The sequence below is a fragment of the Triticum urartu genome, chromosome 4A (genome assembly GCF_056163025.1).
Source record: "Triticum urartu cultivar PI428250 chromosome 4A, HENAU_Tu73, whole genome shotgun sequence".
In the NCBI taxonomy this organism is placed as follows: Eukaryota; Viridiplantae; Streptophyta; class Magnoliopsida; order Poales; family Poaceae; genus Triticum; species Triticum urartu.
The window spans coordinates 3,018,715-3,037,830 of record NC_141876.1 but is presented as its reverse complement, the minus strand read 5'-3'; positions in this window follow the sequence as shown (position 1 = coordinate 3,037,830).

Below are 19,116 nucleotides of genomic sequence, written 5' to 3'. Positions count from 1 at the left end.
GCTAAAGAGATCCTTGATGGCCACCTTGCAGCCGCTAGGGCTCGCGAGGCTGCCGCGGCTGAGGCTGCTGTGACCCCCGGCACACAGCCCGTGGGGAGGGCGGATCGGCCAACTGTTGCCTTGGCTGAGGTTCGAGGCCGTACTCGTTCTCGCACGGCTCAGCTTCGTCGGGCACTTAGCGTGTCCATTGCAGCGGGGTCCAGTGTGGACACCCTAGAGGAGTAGTATGCGTGGTCTTTTCTGGAATCTTCGCGGGTTCGGCCATGATGGCCGGCGTCGCCAACTAGTGGACTACATGCGTGAAGAGAATATTGATATAGTGGTGATCCAAGAAACGATGAGGACCGAGTTCTCTCTCTCGGAACTCGATCGATTGAGCAGACATTTGTTTGCATGGCACTGGTTGCCATCTAGTGGGGTGGCGGGACACTCCGGTGGCATCCTTCTCGGGGTGAAGGATGCCACCTTTGAGGTTGGCTCCATGGATCACGGAAATTTCTTCGTGAGTATGGAAGTATGGGAGAGAGCAACTAACTTCAAATGGGAAGTGATTGTCGTTTATGGCCCGGCTGACCATAGTCGCTCCACCGCTTTCCTCGCCGAGCTGCACGCCAAGATTAGGGCGGCCACTCTCCCAGTGATCATTGGGGGTGACTTCAATCTCCTCCGCTCCGTAGCGGACAAGAATAATGGTCGGGTTGACCAGTCAGGCATGCAATATTTTAACGACTGGATTGCCGACCTCGAGCTCCGGGAGTTAGATAGGGTCGGTGCCCGCTTCACCTGGACTAATAAACAGGTGAATCCGACCCAAAGTGTTCTGGACTGGGTATTTGTATCCCCTGAATGGGAACTTCGGTTCCCCTTAGCTACTCTACAGGCCATCACTAGGATTGGATCCGACCATGTACCACTCCTGCTATCTTCCATGAATGAGCGTCCCCAACCGCCCCCTCGCTTTTAGTTTGAGTCGTTCTAGCTTCGCCATCCGGGCTTCACTACGGCCGTTCGAGACCATTGGATCGCGGCTCGTGCTGAACCTCACCGGACTATGTCAGTCATGGACGACTGGCATCACTTGGCCAAGCGATCCCGGCAATTTATGAAGGGGTGGGCCGCAAATATTGGACGGGACCTACGAGTCCAGAAGCAGGCTCTACTTATGGAGATCTGAGCTCTTGACATTCGGGCGGATGGCCCGGGTCTGTCCTCGGAAGAGTGGTCCCTGAGGTATAGTCTGGAAGATAACCTCACTGCCATCTACGTCAAAGAGGAAGAATACTAGCACCAGCGCGGCTCTTTCAATTGGGTCCTGTTTGGCGATGCCAACATGGCTTATTTTCAGGCCATTGCCAATGGCCGTAGGCGACGCTGCACCATCCCCATCCTTTGGGATGGGGACCGGTTGTTACAGGACCCGGATGAGATCCGGGCTCATGTCGATGGGTTCTATACAACCCTATTTTCTGCCCGGCCACGAGGGGGCCTCGCTCTAGCTGAGAACTTTTGGGATGAGCATCTCCGCGTTTCCTCCGAAGAGAACCAAACCCTCCTTAACCCCTTTGAAGAATCTGAGGTGGAGGCCATCATCAAGTCCATGAACCTGGCCTCTGCCCCGGGTCCAGACGGTCTCCCGGTTCGGTTTTTTCAAACTTTCTGGCACACCATCAAGGGCGAGATTATGGAGTTATTCCGGCAGTTTTCGAGGGGGACCCTTGATGTATCTCGCCTGAACTATGGGATCATATCTCTAATTCCCAAGGTCCAGGGGGCATCGGATATTCGACAGTTTCGCCCAATCACGGTGATTAACGTGATCTTTAGGATCCTGGCCAAGGGATACGCCACTAGGGCGGCCCTGCTGGCTCCAAGGATCCATCACCCAAACCAATCGGTGTTCACAAAGGGCCGATTCATTCTCGACGGGGCTCTAGTGCTTCATGAAATCCTCCATGAGGTCAAGAGGAAACACCTCCGTGCTGTTTTATTCAAGATTGATTTCCATAAGGCCTATGATACGTTCCACTGGTTCTTTCTCCGCGAGGTCATAGGGAAGCGTGGGTTTGACCCATATTGGATAGCTCGGGTGAAGCAGCTGGTTATGTCCGGCCGTACTGCGGTCAACATCAACGGGGAGGTTGGCTCCTACTTCCGCACTGCCCAGGGGGTGCGCCAAGGTGACCCCCTGTCCCCCTTCTTGTTCAACCTGATTGTGGATGCTCTTGCCACAATCTTGGACAAAGCTCGGCGGGCGGGTCATATCAAGGGGGTCTGCCCGCACCTAGTCGGTGACGGGGGTATTACTCATCTCCAATATGCAGATGACACCATCCTCATGGTTGAAGGCTCGGATACTAACATCCAAAATCTGAAGTTTCTACTCTTGTGTTTTCAAGAGATGTCGGGCCTGACAATAAACTTTGCCAAAAGTGAAGTAATGGTGCTAGGCTACTCAGGAGAAGAATCCCGGCGCATAGCCAATAGGTTGAACTGCCGTCTTGGCTCGTTTCCGACCACCTACCTTGGCCTCCCGATTAGCGATTCCCGCCTCCAGGCAACTTCAAGGGACCAAGATACCCCACGGTGGCCAAACTCCAACACATGGTCGAGCCATGGCAAGGGAGGTGGCTATCCAAGGCGGCCCGGGTCGTGCTGATGAACTCCTTCTTGGTTAGCCTGCTTATGTACTTGATGGGATTCTATAGTTTGCATGAATCCCTTCATCAGGAAGTCACCAAGTACTTGGCCCGGTTCTTCTGGGCGGGTCCAGATAATAAACAAAAGTATCACATGGTAAAATGGTCTAAGATTTGCAAGCCAAAGGACCAAGGCGGCTTGGGGGTCATCTCGTCCAAACAAATGAACATAGCCTTACTCTCCAAATGGCTATGGCGCATTGAGACAGGAGATGGAGGCCTATGGCTCCAGGTCATCCGCGTAAAGTACCTGCGTGGCCAGCCCCTGGCCTTCGCCTCACGGACGGGTGGCTCCCAGTTTTGGCAGGCAGTCATCCAGCTTATGCCGGTCCTATAGATTGGAACATCCATCTCGGTGGGGACAGGCACCAACACCCTGTTCTGTCTTGACCGTTGGTCCGGTGACCGACCATTTGCTCAATGTTTCAATGCGCTCTTCTCTATTTGTGTTCGACTGCATCTATCCGTGCATGCGCCCCTCACTGACCTAGGGGTTATAGCTTTCCGCCGTACTTTTGGACCGTTAGAACGGGACCAATGGGATGAGATGCTCCAATGCATTGCTCTTCACCCTCCCTCCACGGAGGAAGATTCATTATCTTGGTCCCTTGAACCAAGTGGGAGGTTTTCTACCAAGTCCCTATACCACGCCATGCTAGCTACCACGGGCCCGACCGAAATGACCCTTCTTTGGGAGATTAAGCTACCGTTAAAGATTCGCATCTTTCTATGGCAATGGGTGCGAGGCCGTTTACCTTCGGGTACGGAAGTTAGAAAACGGAATGGCCCCGGGGATGGTCTATGCCCCCTATGTACCATCCCGGAAGACTCCAACCATATTTTCTTTCGTTGCCCGATGGCAGTCCTCCTTTGGAGCTGTGTCAGGGAGGTGATTCGTGGTGATTGAGACCATGATAACCTCCCCGATCTATTTCAGGCGGTCCTAAGCCGAGACGCCAGGACACGCCCTAGCTTGTGGGTAGTAGTGGGGGCGATAGCATGGACTTCGTGGACGGCTCGCAATAAACTCGTGATTGAGCATGTGATTCCATCTCGTGCGACTGATTCTATTTACAAACTGTGTGGCTTCTTACAGCTATGGAGACCGCTCAGCAAGCGGCGTGATCGGGACTTCATCGACAGGATCATCTCGGCCTTACGCACCACCGCAGGAACATTGGCGCCTCCGCTCCCGCCTCCACCACCTGAGCCGGATTTGTTAGACTATGATCCATATTTTGGGGTTGTTTGGCTGTGCCCCCAGCGCTCCGTTCGTTGTTGTACTTCTATTATGCCCCTGTGGTAACTTATTTTCGTTTCTTTGGCTGGACCTTCTGTTGGCCGCGACTGTCGGATATTGTTGTGGTGGTTGCTTTATAATCTAAAGCGGGGGGAAACCCTATTTCTAGGATGGCCAAAGAGATGAATTAAAGTTGTCTCATGAGTATGGTTATTATGTTTTTTATACACATATCAACATATTTTCTATTAACCTTCTGTTTCGAGTAACTTGAAATAACTAGTCAATGTGTACGTGCAATGCACGTTAATTGGGAAGTATATTAAGTGCATGCGGATATTAAATAGGATATTGTTTGCGTGTTATTATGTGATTAGCACTGTATTTGGCATGAAATTAACTGCATGCTAAACGTGTTGAGCACTCGACGTTGAAGCACTCTATGTCGTTGGATTAACATGATTTGATGACCGAGATTAATTGAAGCTGCCCCTTTGAGTCTTTTTATATTGATATAGATTAGATACAAACGTGTGGTTTTCCAGACAAATTAGCAAAATATATGGCTGCGTGAGAAGAACGCCTCAAAAACTGTGTTTCTGCAAAATTACTCCTTGAAAAAAGCCCTCAAAATATGTGGGTCCGTAAACCTTCTGAATTAGATGAACACTGTGTTTGTAAAGTTAAGTGGCCTTTCCGGACGTGCTTCTCATCTTCATGTGTAAACGAGAGAAGTGCTTTTTAAATCGCTAGAGGCACCAAAAGCTGAAGCAGAAGCCCAAACAAACAGTGCCCCCACTACCAGAATTAGCATAGGCCCAAAAGCCGTTGGCAAAGGGGTACGCCGACGGCCCCCGACGGCATAGCCCCGTCGGCAACTCGTACGTTGGCGTGCCTCAGGGCGGCCGTCGGCATAGTGAGCTAAGCCGACGGGGGCCGTACCATCGTCGGCATACACACACCGTCGACAACATTTTCCACCTGACGGACGTTGGCGGCGCCGCCATTAAAGGTGTGCCAATTATACGCTGACACGTGGCAGCCTTTGGGCGACCGTGGCCTGGCGGTACGCCGACGGTTAGGTCGTCGGCATAGCTTTTGGGGCTATGCCGACGGCCTAACCGTCGGCCTAGAGATGCCACGTGTTAGCTGTTCAGCTGGCATGGTGCGTAGCTACGTCAACGGTTAGGCCGTCGGCATGGCGTTAGAGCTGTGCCGACGGCCAAGCCGTAGGCATAGCTTGAAACACGTATGAAAAAAATGGCTGCCCAACAGCCGGTGAGCACGGCGAGCAAGGGCAGCGACGCGCAGGTCATGTTCGTCCAGAGGCCAGCCGGCGTGTAGCTCCGACGAGCAGCGCATCTTGCCGCTCCGACGTCCTAGGTTTCCGGCGAGCAGCACATCCTACATCCGGCGAGCAACGCATCTTGCGAGTAGAACTCCAACGAGAGGCAGCACGGCTCCCTCGACGGTGGAGGCGAGCGGTCGAGCCGAACGGCCGGTGGGGCTCCACTGCTCCCTCGACGGTGGAGGCGAGTGGTCGAGCCGAAGAGCCGGTGGGGCACTACGGCTCCCTCAGCAGTCGAGGTGTGCGGCAGGTGGGGGCGAGCGGCCATTGGGACGCGATGGCGGTGGGGCCAGGCGGCGGCGGATCTGCAGGGGCGAGCGGCGACGGCTTCGTTCGGTGGGGGCGCAGACGAGAGAGAGAGAGAGAGCGTCGTGTGCAGAGAGACGAGCGTGAGAGAGATAAGATCGAGGGGAGAGGATAACGTGCGTGGAACGTGGGGTGGTGCATGCATCCAGCCATCCACGTCATCGATCCAGGTGACTAGGTGGCCAGCCAATAGGAAGGCTTCATTTTTTGTGCTTCTTTATGTATTTGTTTTGCTAGATTTATTAGGTTTATTTTTACTAAATCTTTTCTAACTTTTTCCACACATTCTATGAATCATAAGCTGACATCCTGCCAAATTTCAATTTTTTTTATTTTCCTTTGAATTTTTTAGAATTAAAAAATTGATAAACTCATTTTGCCTATAGTCATTTGAGAAATTGTATGCAAAGTGGTTTGTCAAATCATATATGATGTCTTTAGGGTATGTGTAGGCCTAGTGCAACCAAAGGAGGGGCAGGCTCCACCACCGAAGGGCGAATGTACATCGGTGGCATGCCGGATATAGCCGTTAAAATCCACTGAAAATCATACGATATTCGAAATCCTTGGGACCTCGCACGGTGTCGTCATATGGCCCTTGTAGGGTGTGGTAAAAGTTTGAGTGTGTTTCGCAGAAGCCTGACCGGAGGCCGCTTCTAAACCGCCCATGTCCGAGGTAGTATTGAGCTATCGAGAGAGAATGTGTCCGGATTGTGAAGGAAGTGCGCTTGACGTTGTTCCGTTGTACTCGAAACTTCTCGTGCTCTCAAAGGGGGGCATTGCATGACACGTGCCATGACATGGCATTTTTTGGGTGCGCCTGCAATATTTGAGAAGTTTATTGCATATTTAGGGTTTCAATGCGGGAAATTGCCAACGTGCACGGCGGCCACCTTAAATGATGTTAAGAGGTGGTTTGTAAAATCATGTATGATGTCATTGCAGTATGGGCAGGCCTAGTGCAACCAAAGGAGAGGCACTGCCGCCGTCACTTTCACACATGCATCAAGACCCGTGCGGTGTTTCGGTGGCATAGCTACACCCGGAAGGCCACCACGAAGCATCATTGACCAGGAGATCTAGCCCTTTGACTATCGCCGGACGGGCTTTGACTAGTGGACTCTTCCACCTGGTTGCGATAGGCTAGCCATAGGAACATCCTCGAACACGGTCTGGACCCAACCCACCACTAGATTCCCTCCGGCTCGACCCGACGCGCATGATCCCCCCCCTCCAAGTGACGGTGGCAGTGCCATCCGTGGAGGAGGGCCACACCCCAGAGCCCCAAGACGGGCGTCTACGCATGTAACATCACTTCCACACATGCATCAGGACCCGTGTGGTGTTTCAGTGGCATAGCTACACCAGGAAGGCCACCACGAAGCCCTGTTGACCGGGAGATCTAGCCCTTTGATTATCGCTGGACGGGCTTTGACCAGTGGACTCTTCCACATGGTTGCGATAGGTCAGCCCATAGGAACAATCCCGCACACGGTCTGGACCCAACCACCATTAGATTTTGTGCGGCTCGAACCGACGCGCATGATTCCCCCCTCCAAGTGACGGCGGCACTGCTGTCCATGGAGGAGGGCACACCCGAGAGCCCAAGAATAGCGTCTACGCATGTCACAACACTTTCACACATGCATCACGACCAGTGCGCTGTTTCATTGGCATTGCTACAGCCGGAAGGCCACCACGAAGCCTCGTTGACCAGGAGATCTAGGCCTTTGACTTTCACCGGATGGGTTTGACCAGTGGACTCTTCCAACTGGTTGTGATAGGTCACCCCATAGGAACATCCCCGAACATGGTCTGGACCCAACCAAGCACTAGATTCCCTCTGGTTCTACCCGACGTGCATGATTCCCTCCTCCAAGTGACGGCGGCACTACCGTCCGTGGAGGGGGGCAACACCGCAGAGACCCAAGACGGGCGTCTACGCATGCCACATGACTTTCACACATGCATCTGGACCCAATACGGTGTTTCGATGGCATAGCTACACCCCGAAGCCCCACCGACCGGACTAACCTTAGCCCCGTTGACCCGGAGATCTAGGCCTTTGACTTTCATCGGACGGGCTTTTACCAGTGGACTCTTTCATCTAGTTGCGATAGATCAGCCCATAGGAACAACCCCGAACATGGTCTGGACCCAACCAAACACTAGATTCCCTCCGGTTCTACTTCTATAGCTGCCCCTCGTGCTGAATTGTCTGGATGTAATTCTTGCGTCGTCTTGCCGAGGCCTTCAGATGAAAAAATTTGGTGCATGCGTCTCCTTCCTTGATACCGCGAACCCTAGACTTCTGGCGCCAAATCTTTCTCAGTAGCGCACTGATCCCCAATAGCCGCACCTTGAGGTTGTTTCTGAACCGGTGCTCCTCTGGTGTGAGGGCCCGGTTGTCTCTGGCTTTCTCAAGTCTGTATATTAGCTAATTGATCACATCCATTGTTTGGCCAAGGGAGGAAGTAACATTGCCAAACCATCTTCTACATATAGTTTTCCCTTTGGCGAGATAATGTGTAACTGTACTGATATAAAGTAGTCTGGAAGGAGAAAATACTGGCCCTCACCAAAAAAGAAGAAAAGAAGCCAAGCTGCCAGTAAAAGATCCATACAATCTCTAGGATATATGCCTTGCTTGACCTCAGAAAAACAAAGAAAAAAATGCTCAGTATAGTCACAGATTCTAGAGGAGGCGTCCGCACTATTTCTTGGCAAACTCTTCGTTAGATGGACAATCCGCATGTCTGCGCAGCTGTTAGGGTGAAGGAAGGGCAGCAGCTAGTAGACAGAGAACTAAGCCAACAGAGTAGCTTAACTGAAGGAGAGCAGAACAGCGTAATAACTGAAGAAGGAGAGGAGAGCTAACTGAAGAGTTCAGCGCTAGAAGCAGAGTTCAACTCAAAAATACCATTTTTTTAAAAGGACGGTCACCCCGGCCTGTGCATCATACTACATGCAGCCATGTTATTAAGCAAAAGTACCAAAATTTATGTGCTTCAGTAGAAGCTCACATGGAGCTAAAAAGAAATGAAACGCACATAAAAGTTGCCACAACAGGCGAAAATAGGACGAGATGACTAAACAGTTAGCCTATTATTGGATTGCCATCCAAACCCGATTGCAAATACCCCGTGCTACCATCTCCCACCAGGTACACCCAATAGCCAAAAGCTCTTTTGCTTCCATAAGAGTGAGTAATGACCACATACGAATCCTCGCAATGGCGTTGTAAATAACCTGCAAAAAAGTTATACGAGTTTGTCTATTAAAAATCATACTATCATTTCTGTAGTTCCATATAGCCGAAAGTAATGTGCATACTCCTATCCGAATATGCCCCACAGTGTTTGGCTCGACTCCATTTAGTCACGTCCCAAATAGTGTGTCTATACTATACTTGGGGCTGACATGAAAGGCTATATGAATTAAACGCCATAAAAGTTTGGCAAGAGCATAATCCAGAAAGAGGTGCTTGATAGTTTATCCTGATCATAAAAGCAACATCGTTTACTATCCTCCCATCTTTGCTTTGCCAAGTTATGCTAGTCAGACTAACATCCATGTAAACAAACCACATGAAGATTCCGATTCTTAAAGGTACTTTAATTATTAAAGTATGTAATGATTTCGGAATTGGACAAGAATCAATTAAGTCTAGATGCATAGATTTCATTGAGAAAACTCCATTCACGGATCGTCTATAGTTAACCATATCTGGCTCATTAGAGAGGTGAATGTCCATCAGCCTCCCCACGAGATGAAGCCACGTGTCCCATCGGTCTCCTACTAAGGACCTCCTGAACTAGATATTTAGAGGAACAAACTGTAATATTGTAGCAACATAAGGGTCCTTACGTTATACAAAATTATAAAGATACAGATATTGTGTGGCTAAAGGCGTCTCCCCTAATCATATATCCTCGCAGAATCTAGTCGAGTTACCGTACCCAATGATGAATTTAGTCCTATTGAAAATGTTTGCTTTCGCTCTCATTAACCCCTTTCAAAAATGTAAATCATTGGTTCTTACGGTAACCTAGGCCAAGGACTTAGATTGCAGATACTTGTTATGCCCACTCTGTAGCCACGTATCTTTCGTCTCAACCAAAAGCCTGTACAACTATTTAATGAGCATACATCTATTCTTTACCTTTAAATTCTCAATCCCTAGCCCACCCTGATGCTTCAGTTTACGGATAATATCCCACTTGGTGAGCCTGTATTTTGTCTTTATTTCATTGCATTGCTAGAAAAATCGTGATCTATAGAAGTCTAACTTTTTCCGTACCCCTACAGATACTTCAAAGAAAGACAATAGTAGGAATATCAGCATACTTGTGAGTACTCATTTTATCAGTACCAGCAGACAACCATAAGACATAAGCTTACCCTTCCAGCAGCTTAGTCTTTTTTCAAATCGATCTTCAATAAACTTCCACTCCCTGTTGGATAGCTTGCAAAGTTGAATTGGTATGCCCATATGGGTAAACGGTACTGAACCCAGTTCACAACCGAAAAATTGTCTAAAAGCATCTTGTTCATCTTCAGCTCTCCCAAATAGAACAATTCACTTTTGTTAAATTATCCTACGTAAGTGGTTTGCCCACTCGGCTTAGAAGCTTTTTTCTGTAGTGTGCAGTGTAGAGCCTATATATGACGGCTGAGCTTTGTAATTTGTAGTCTGGCTAGGCTAGTGTAGACATTTTTTTCCCATGTGCTATTGTTGCTCATGTCAAGAAGAGGAAAAAAATTAGAAACAAGAACCAACAACTGAAACTCAAGTCATGACAATGTCTAATTGTCTATTTTCACACCTCAGTTTTGCAAATCCAAAGGAAGAGGAAGGAGCACACAAGAATAATAGGCATGGGAGGTGTCGGGATAGTTCCAAAACAAATGTTGGACCCTAGTTGTATAGAGAAACACTAGTTTAGGCCGTCCTCCATGTCCCCATGCCTAATGCTCCAAGATGCTCATTTCTTCCTCTTCCCGACTTGAGTTCACATTCCTATTATCTGAGACTATATGTGCACATTTGTTAACATAATTCCGCAAGCTAATTGGAAAAGAAAGGAAGATCTAAGAACAATAGGCATGGGAGGCATAGGGAAAACACATGAACACCATGGCTCCCAAATTTATAGACTAAGAAATTTCATGCTTTCCTCCATACTCCCATGCCCACCGCTCTGAGATACTCATGACTTTCTTTTCCCTACTTGCTTTCAAGGACTCATGACCTAAATTTTACATGTGTAAATTACTTAAACATTCAACATGGAAACACTTTTGTGAGGAAGGGGGAGGAGAACCTAAGAATGATAGGAAATGGGAGGCATAGGGAAACATTGAGACCTATACCCATCGCTCGTTCTAGAGAGGCAAACATATAGATTGGGGTTACCTCCGTGTTTTCATTCTCTCAGCTCTGAAACAATTCTTCTTCTTCCCAGCTCACTATGAAGGAGTATGATTCTGAAAATTCCAGAGAGAGAGAGAGAGAGAGAGAGAGAGAAGCTTGAAATTTTGAGGTACATATAGGCCAATTATGAAGTGCTCCAGAGTCTAAAGTGTACAGAATCATTTATGTGGAATGCAAAAATCAATTAACAGGCACCCCATTTGCCTGTTGCATCCATATAATAAATTACTGTGGGCATGTGCATGGACGTAACAGCGAGATCTTTTCTCATGCTCATCTACATAAATTGAAATGGCAATATAGGGGCACCTAGGTGCCTGGGCACCTAGGCCCATTATGGAAAGTGGTTTTTATTAGTGCATGACATGCAATTCATGAAATAATAGCTTTCCATTTTTCATTTGCATGCACTACTATCCTTCATGGTCAATGATTGCTTTCCAACAAATTAGTTAGGTTGATTTACTAGCAATAATTCATTTCCAAACATTATGTCTAATGAAAATATGAACATATGCAGGCTATTATACACATACGCACGCTATTATATCTAATGAAAATATGAACATACCATAAATATTAAACTTAATGAAAAATATACATATACCCATAGTATTATATGTACTAAGAATATACACATACCGGAGGTATTATACCAAATAATTTTTTTGGATATACCTTGGCTATCACAAATACCTATTAACTGACGTAATGAATATACCCAGAAATATCATGAGTATGCAGATACCCCGACATATCTTGAGAATGTACATAGATCTGATATGTATATACCTAAATAGTCTACGTACTCCAAATCACTGATACATGCCTAAGTTATCAAATATCTACTAACGATACGCAATGTATATACCCAAAAATATTACGAGTATGTAGATACCTCAAAATAAATTTGACATGTATGTCGTAAAAATTTGTCCTAGGTATCATATTCGTAATTTATATACTCAAATTAAATATGATATCCCCAAGATGATAATAAATATGATGTACCAAAGAAATGATATACCCGCAATATCATTTTTGGAAATATATATACTCCGAGTTTGTCCTAGGTATAATTTTCATAATTTATATACCCAAATTAAATATGATATACCCAAAATAGATATAATACACCTCGAATATGATATACCCCAAGATGGTATACCCATATAAATATAATATACCCAAAAGTAAATATGATATACCCCCAAGATGATAATTAAAGTATGAAACACATAATTTATATATCCAAAATAAATATACTTGATTGTGGCACATCCGAAATTTTGTGAGTATAGACCATCGTTCCAATATTCTCAAGTACCCGCAAAAAAGTCACATACCCATGAAATTAGCACGTGCATACATACCGTATCCACAGAAAGGAGTACGGTTGTATGTATATATGTTCAAACGAGTTCCATTCTTTGTACAAGGAAATAAATGAAGAGAAACAATTACATTTATCACAACGCGTGATATTAATGCACCTAAATCATACATTTATTGCCACTTACCAATTACGTCCATAAGCATATATGGAAGGTGTCTAATATCCATATCTGTTGGAACAATCTAAGATCCAATGGTTACGAGGTAAGGAGTCTGGGCACCCAGGTGTCCCATATGGTCATCCTATATATATGGTTGTTCAATATGTTCAATGAGGGGCAGGTAGAAAGAGAGAATAGTCCACATGATGAAAGTTCACGAAAACCAAGTAATTAAAATGTCAAAATTACATACCTTTCCCATTCTGCAAAATAGTTGTCAAAAAATGGCATGAGATTTCTTTCGTCTCACAACTACCGTGATGTGTTGATCCATTCCGAAATATTTGATGTTGACTTCAGATAATACATTCTTGATATACTACTAAGTACTAACACTTATAGCTAAAAATAATAAGCTAGCCCAATGAAATATTATGGAATATGCATTTTCCACAGATTTTAGAGTTCCTCAATCAATCTTTATTACCCAGGATACATGACAATAATTCCAAGTTGGCTAAAATTTGATATCTTACATTCTTACTATGCAGGGCTGTACCTCTAAGGTCAAAGTTTAGGCTCTCTTATAAGAAATTAGATATCCTACATTCTTATTGTGCAGGGCCGTCCATGTCACAATGACGATTGAAAATTAACCGTGCGGTCACTTGGGTTTTTTGGAATAGCTAACCACAATAGTGTTAACATTTTGGGAAATTAAGAGAAGCGGTAGTTTTCTGTAATCCTAGTCCATAGGCTATTTACTCGGCCTCGGACGGTTGTACTGTCCTAACATGAATTGGTTCAACAACCTGCTAGTTAATAGGCCGGTCATGTACCACTATGCATGGCATTGAATGGATGAAATCTGGCTACGAACAGATCCTCCCACGTAATTGGTAGATACGGGGCAGTGTGACCCCATATATACTGGAGCAACTCAAGCTGCCACAACACAATACAAGTCACGGAGGCAAGATAACAATTGAATTAGTTAATCAAGAGCGCTTAAGCAGTGTTTTTTTCGCGGGGAGCGCTTAAGCAGAGTTGATGTTGTGTGTCTCATACCTTGTTAGAATAATTTGATGCAATACATACTAGGAGCCTAGGAATATGAGGCACTGGGAACACGAAAACACCGTAAAAATTCCAGAACTGTAGATTCTTCCTTATCTATTGCAGAGTACGTTTTCACGGACTGGTCCTTCACTGTCTATACTGATATGTAATGCCCAAGATTAAGATGAGCAATGAGAGCAAGTCACCGATGTGTCCTCAAGCCTGGCACGATGTATCCAAAACCTGAAAATTTACAGTAAGGTCATTCGACACCAGAACAAGTCATTGCTCTGGTTGGTGAATCTCTCCGCCAACGACGTGGTGCTACTCGTACGATGCGGCTCAGAGGAGGAACAACTCAATACAAGGGAATGCCTCTATCTCAACTATACAATACAATGAGGTGGGCCACAACTCCAATATACATGCAACACAAAATACAACTCAACACAGTATGCTGCAAGGCGTGCTCCTATGAGAATTGGTGACCAGGTTGCATGTGTTCAATCGAACAATATGAACCTTAAATCTACACTTGTTGATCTGAAGCTCGTTTGAACTGCAAGATTGAGACGCGGTAGCATCAATCTTTATATTATGTTTTTGCACATAATGAACTATAGTTTTGATCAATTGCTCTTTTCCTCGATTTCTATGTGATTCCCACCTTTCCATCAATTAGTAATGGCAATCATTCAAGGCTGAGGGAGTACATGTATAGTAATTTTACCATCAGGATGAAATAGATTCAAGGGTTCATTATCCTTTTGCCCTCAGTGGTGTCCATGTGCTCAGTTTTGCCATCAGATGCGAATTGTACTCAGTTTTGCCCCTAGACCGAGCACAACAACTATGACGAGGCCAAACAGCCATATTTGAGTCCATTCTGTCCGCCGTCGTTAGTGGTTGTGGGTCCGGAGCTTACACGTGGGACCGCGTGGACGTGGGTTCGGAGCTGACATGTAGGCCCGTGCAACTAAATCCCCAAATCATTCTAGCTCACACCCATTCGCCCGGCCGGCTGTCCTACGTCGCCGCCGCCGCCACCTGCGCCGCGGCCAGCACCTGCCCTGCCACCGGGTGCACGGCCTGCTCCGCCGCTACCGCCCTGCGCCTATGCTCCACGGCTACCTGTGACGCCCACCACCTTCCTGCGACGCCACGGGTGGGGCGCCCGCCACTTGCTCGATCCGCGGCGCGGCCTCCTTCCTTGCGCCCGGCCGAAGCGCTCAAAGGTGGGGGGCTGCTCGAGCTATTTGAAGTAGGAGGAAGAACCCTAGGGCGAAATGGTGAGCAGCGGCGACCCCGGAGTATTTGGCGAGGCAGGCATCGGGCTGGAGATCCGCCGCGTCCACGACTGGGTTCCCGAGGGGTAAGTCTCGCCTCTTGTTTAGATTGAGCTTAGTTGTGCATTTGAACACTCGATTCGAGTAGGTTTGCCCAATTAGTGTGCTGATTGCGTCTCTATTTTTCGCCAGTTAGGATGGAGTTGCCGTTTGCTTTCATGGTGCACATTAGAAGGGACCAGTACATGTTCGATGCAAAGGATAAGAAGAAATACCAAGGATGTTTTGATTATCGGTTGCCAATGGCTAGTAATTGGAGTTTCAGACAATTTGGGGAGGTAATTTGTAGCCAATATCCTTGGGGTTTGCTTGATGAAGTGGTATACAAATACTATGATGGGGAAAAGAATTGGGTGACAGTTAGTAATGATGAAGAGCAAGCTACCATGTTTGTTAGGCATAAAGAGAAATATAATTTTCATGTGAGGCTGCAAGTTGATGTGCTTGAGCAGGCATTTGGACCTAGGATGGCGGGTGCAACATCTCGGGGAGAACCAAGTCGTCGTAATGGCATCTCTAGCCAGAACAGTTCAGTTGGTGCATGATGACGTGGTGGCTCGACAAGTGTGGGCAACAGCAGTAGGGTCCCCCTTGAAGTGGAGCCTGATGGCTACAATTCTGGGGTTGATGAAGAGAAGCTATATTCTGATGTTATTCGGAATTTACGACGGGCACCTCGGACTGAAAACCAAGATGAGGCTCATAATGCAGTCCGTGTGGATGATGACGCGATGGGTGAGGACGAAGACCTTGCAGCTGTAGAATGCGACCCTTTGAACCCTCATATGGAAGAAGGTACAATTTTTGCATCCATGAATGAGTGTAGAAATGCACTTGTGACATACTGCATCAAGGTAGAACGTACTTTCAAAGTTGACAAGAGCGATAATGTACGTTACAGAGTGCACTGTCCGACTAAGGGTTGTCCATGGAGGCTGCTCGCATCTAAAATGCGGAATAGCACTAATGTTCAGGTCAAAGTGAACCCTTTTAAGCACACATGCCAGGAATCAACCCTTAGGAAGGATACAATCAGTAGAGCCAAGTCAAGATGGGTGGCAGAAGAAGTAAAGAAGTGGGTGAAAGAAAACCAGCAAGTGGCTCCAAAGGAATTGCAGAAGAACATCAAAGATAAGTTCAAGACAGATTTACCATACATGAGGTTGTTCAATGGTAAACAACATGCTATGGATTCTATTTATGGTAACTGGCAGGAAAGTTTTCAATTGTTGTATTCATTCAAAGGTGAAGTGGAGAGGACAAAGCCAGGTAGTATTGTAGATATTGATCACCATGAAGGAAATATGCCCTAGAGGCAATAATAAAGTTATTATTTATTTCCTTATAATCATGATAAATATTTATTATTCATGCTAGAATTGTATTAATCGGAAACATAATACATGTGTGAATACATAGACAAACAAAGTGTCACTAGTATGCCTCTACTTAACTAGCTCGTTAATCAAAGATGGTTATGTTTCCTAACCATGAACAATGAGTTGTTATTTGATTAACGAGGTCACATCATTAGTTGAATGATCTGATTGACATGACCCATTCCATTAGCTTAGCACCCGATCGTTTAGTATGTTGCTATTGCTTTTCTTCATGACTTATACATGTTCCTATGACTATGAGATTATGCAACTCCCGTTTGCCGGAGGAACACTTTGTGTGCTACCAAACGTCACAACGTAACTGGGTGATTATAAAGGTGCTCTACAGGTGTCTCCAAAGGTACATGTTGGGTTGGCGTATTTCGAGATTAGGATTTGTCACTCTGATTGTCAGAGAGGTATCTCTGGGCCCTCTCGGTAATGCACATCACTTAAGCCTTGCAAGCATTGCAACTAATGAGTTAGTTGCGGGATGATGTATTACGGAACGAGTAAAGAGACTTGCTGGTAACGAGATTGAACTAGGTATTGGATACCGACGATCGAATCTTGGGCAAGTAACATACCGATGACAAAGGGAATAACGTATGTTGTTATGCGGTCTGACCGATAAAGATCTTCGTAGAATATGTAGGAGCCAATATGGGCATCCAGGTCCCGCTATTGGTTATTGACCGGAGACATGTCTCGGTCATGTCTACATTGTTCTCGAACCCGTAGGGTCCACACGCTTAAGGTTACGATGACAGTTATATTATGAGTTTATGCATTTTGATGTACCGAAGTTAGTTCGGAGTCCCGGATGTGATCACGGACATGACGAGGAGTCTCGAAATGGTCGAGACATAAAGATTGATATATTGGAAGCCTATGTTTGGATATCGGAAGTGTTCCGGGTGAAATCGGGATTTTACCGGAGTACCGGGAGGTTACCGGAACCCCCCGGGAACCATATGGGCCTTGATGGGCCTTAGTGGAAAGGAGAAAGGGGCAGCCCAAGGTGGCCGCGCGCCTCCCCCCTTCCCCTAGTCCTATTAGGACTAGGAGAGGTGGCCTGCCCCCTCTCTCTCTTCCCCCCCCCTCCCCCGAGGAATCCTATTCCAACTAGGATTGCGCGGGGGGGGGGGGGGATCCTACCCCCGGAGGGGGTAGGACTCTCCTGGCGCGCCCCTTGTGGCCGGCCAGCCTCCCCCCTTTGGTACTTTATATACTGAGGTAGAGACACCCTAGAAAAAACAAGTTGATCCACGTGATCTATTCCTTAGCCGTGTGCGGTGCCCCCAGCCACCATAATCCTCAATAATACTGTAGCGGAGTTTAGGCGAAGCCCTGCTGCTGTAGTACATCAAGATCATCACCACGCCGTCGTGCTAACGGAACTCTTCCCCGACACTTTGCTGGATTGGAGTCCGGGGATCGTCATCGAGCTGAACGTGTGCTCGAACTCGGAGGTGCCGTAGTTTCGGTGCTTGATCGGTTGGATCGTGAAGACGTACGACTACTTCCTCTACGTTGCGTCAACGCTTCCGCAGTTGGTCTGCGTGGGTACGTAGACAACAGTCTCCCCTCTCGTTGCTATGCATCACATGATCTTGCGTGTGTGTAGGAAAATTTTGAAATTACTACGAAACCCAACAGTGGCATCCGAGCCTAGGTTATTTATGTTGATGTTATATGCACGAGTAGAACACAAGTGAGTTGTGGGCGATATAAGTCATACTGCCTACCAGCATGTCATACTTTGGTTCGGCGGTATTGTTGGACGAGACGACCCGGACCAACATTACGCGTACGCTTACGCGAGACCGGTTCCCCCGACGTGCTTTGCACACAGGTGGCTTGCGGGCGACTGTCTCTCCAACTTTAGCTGAACCGAGTGTGGCTACGCCCGGTCCTTGCGAAGGTTAAAACGGAGTCTATTTGACAAACTATCATTGTGGTTTTGATGCGTAGGTGAGATTGGTTCTTACTTAAGCCCGTAGCAGCCACGTAAAACTTGCAACAACAAAGTAGAGGACGTCTAACTTGTTTTGCAGGGCATGTTGTGATGTGATATGGTCAAGACATGATGCTGAATTTTATTGTATGAGATGATCATGTTTTGTAACCGAGTTATCGGCAACTGGCAGGAGCCATATGGTTGTCGCTTTATTGTATGCAATGAAATCGCGATGTAATGCTTTACTTTATTACTAAGCGGTAGTGATAGTTGTGGAAGCATAAGATTGGCGAGACGACAACGATGCTGCGATGGAGATCAAGGTGTCGCGCCGATGACGATGGTGATCATGACGGTGCTTCGAAGATGGAGATCACAAGCACACGATGATGATGGCCATATCATATCACTTATATTGATTGCATGTGATGTTTATCCTTTTATGCATCTTATCTTTCTTTGATTGACGGTAGCATTATAAGATGATCTCTCACTAAATTATCAAGAAGTGTTCTCCCTGAGTATGCACCGTTGCCAAAGTTCGTCGTTCCCAGACACCACGTGATGATCGGGTGTGATAAGCTCTACGTCCATCTACAACGGGTGCAAGCTAGTTTTGCACACGCAGAATACTCAGGTTAAACTTGACGAGCCTAGCATATGCAGATATGGCCTCGGAACACGGAGACCGAAAGGTCGAATGTGAATCATATAGTAGATATGATCAACATAACGATGTTCACCATTGAAAACTACTCCATCTCACGTGATGATCGGTTATGGTTTAGTTGATTTGGATCACGTGATCACTTAGAGGATTAGAGGGATGTCTATCTAAGTGGGAGTTCTTAA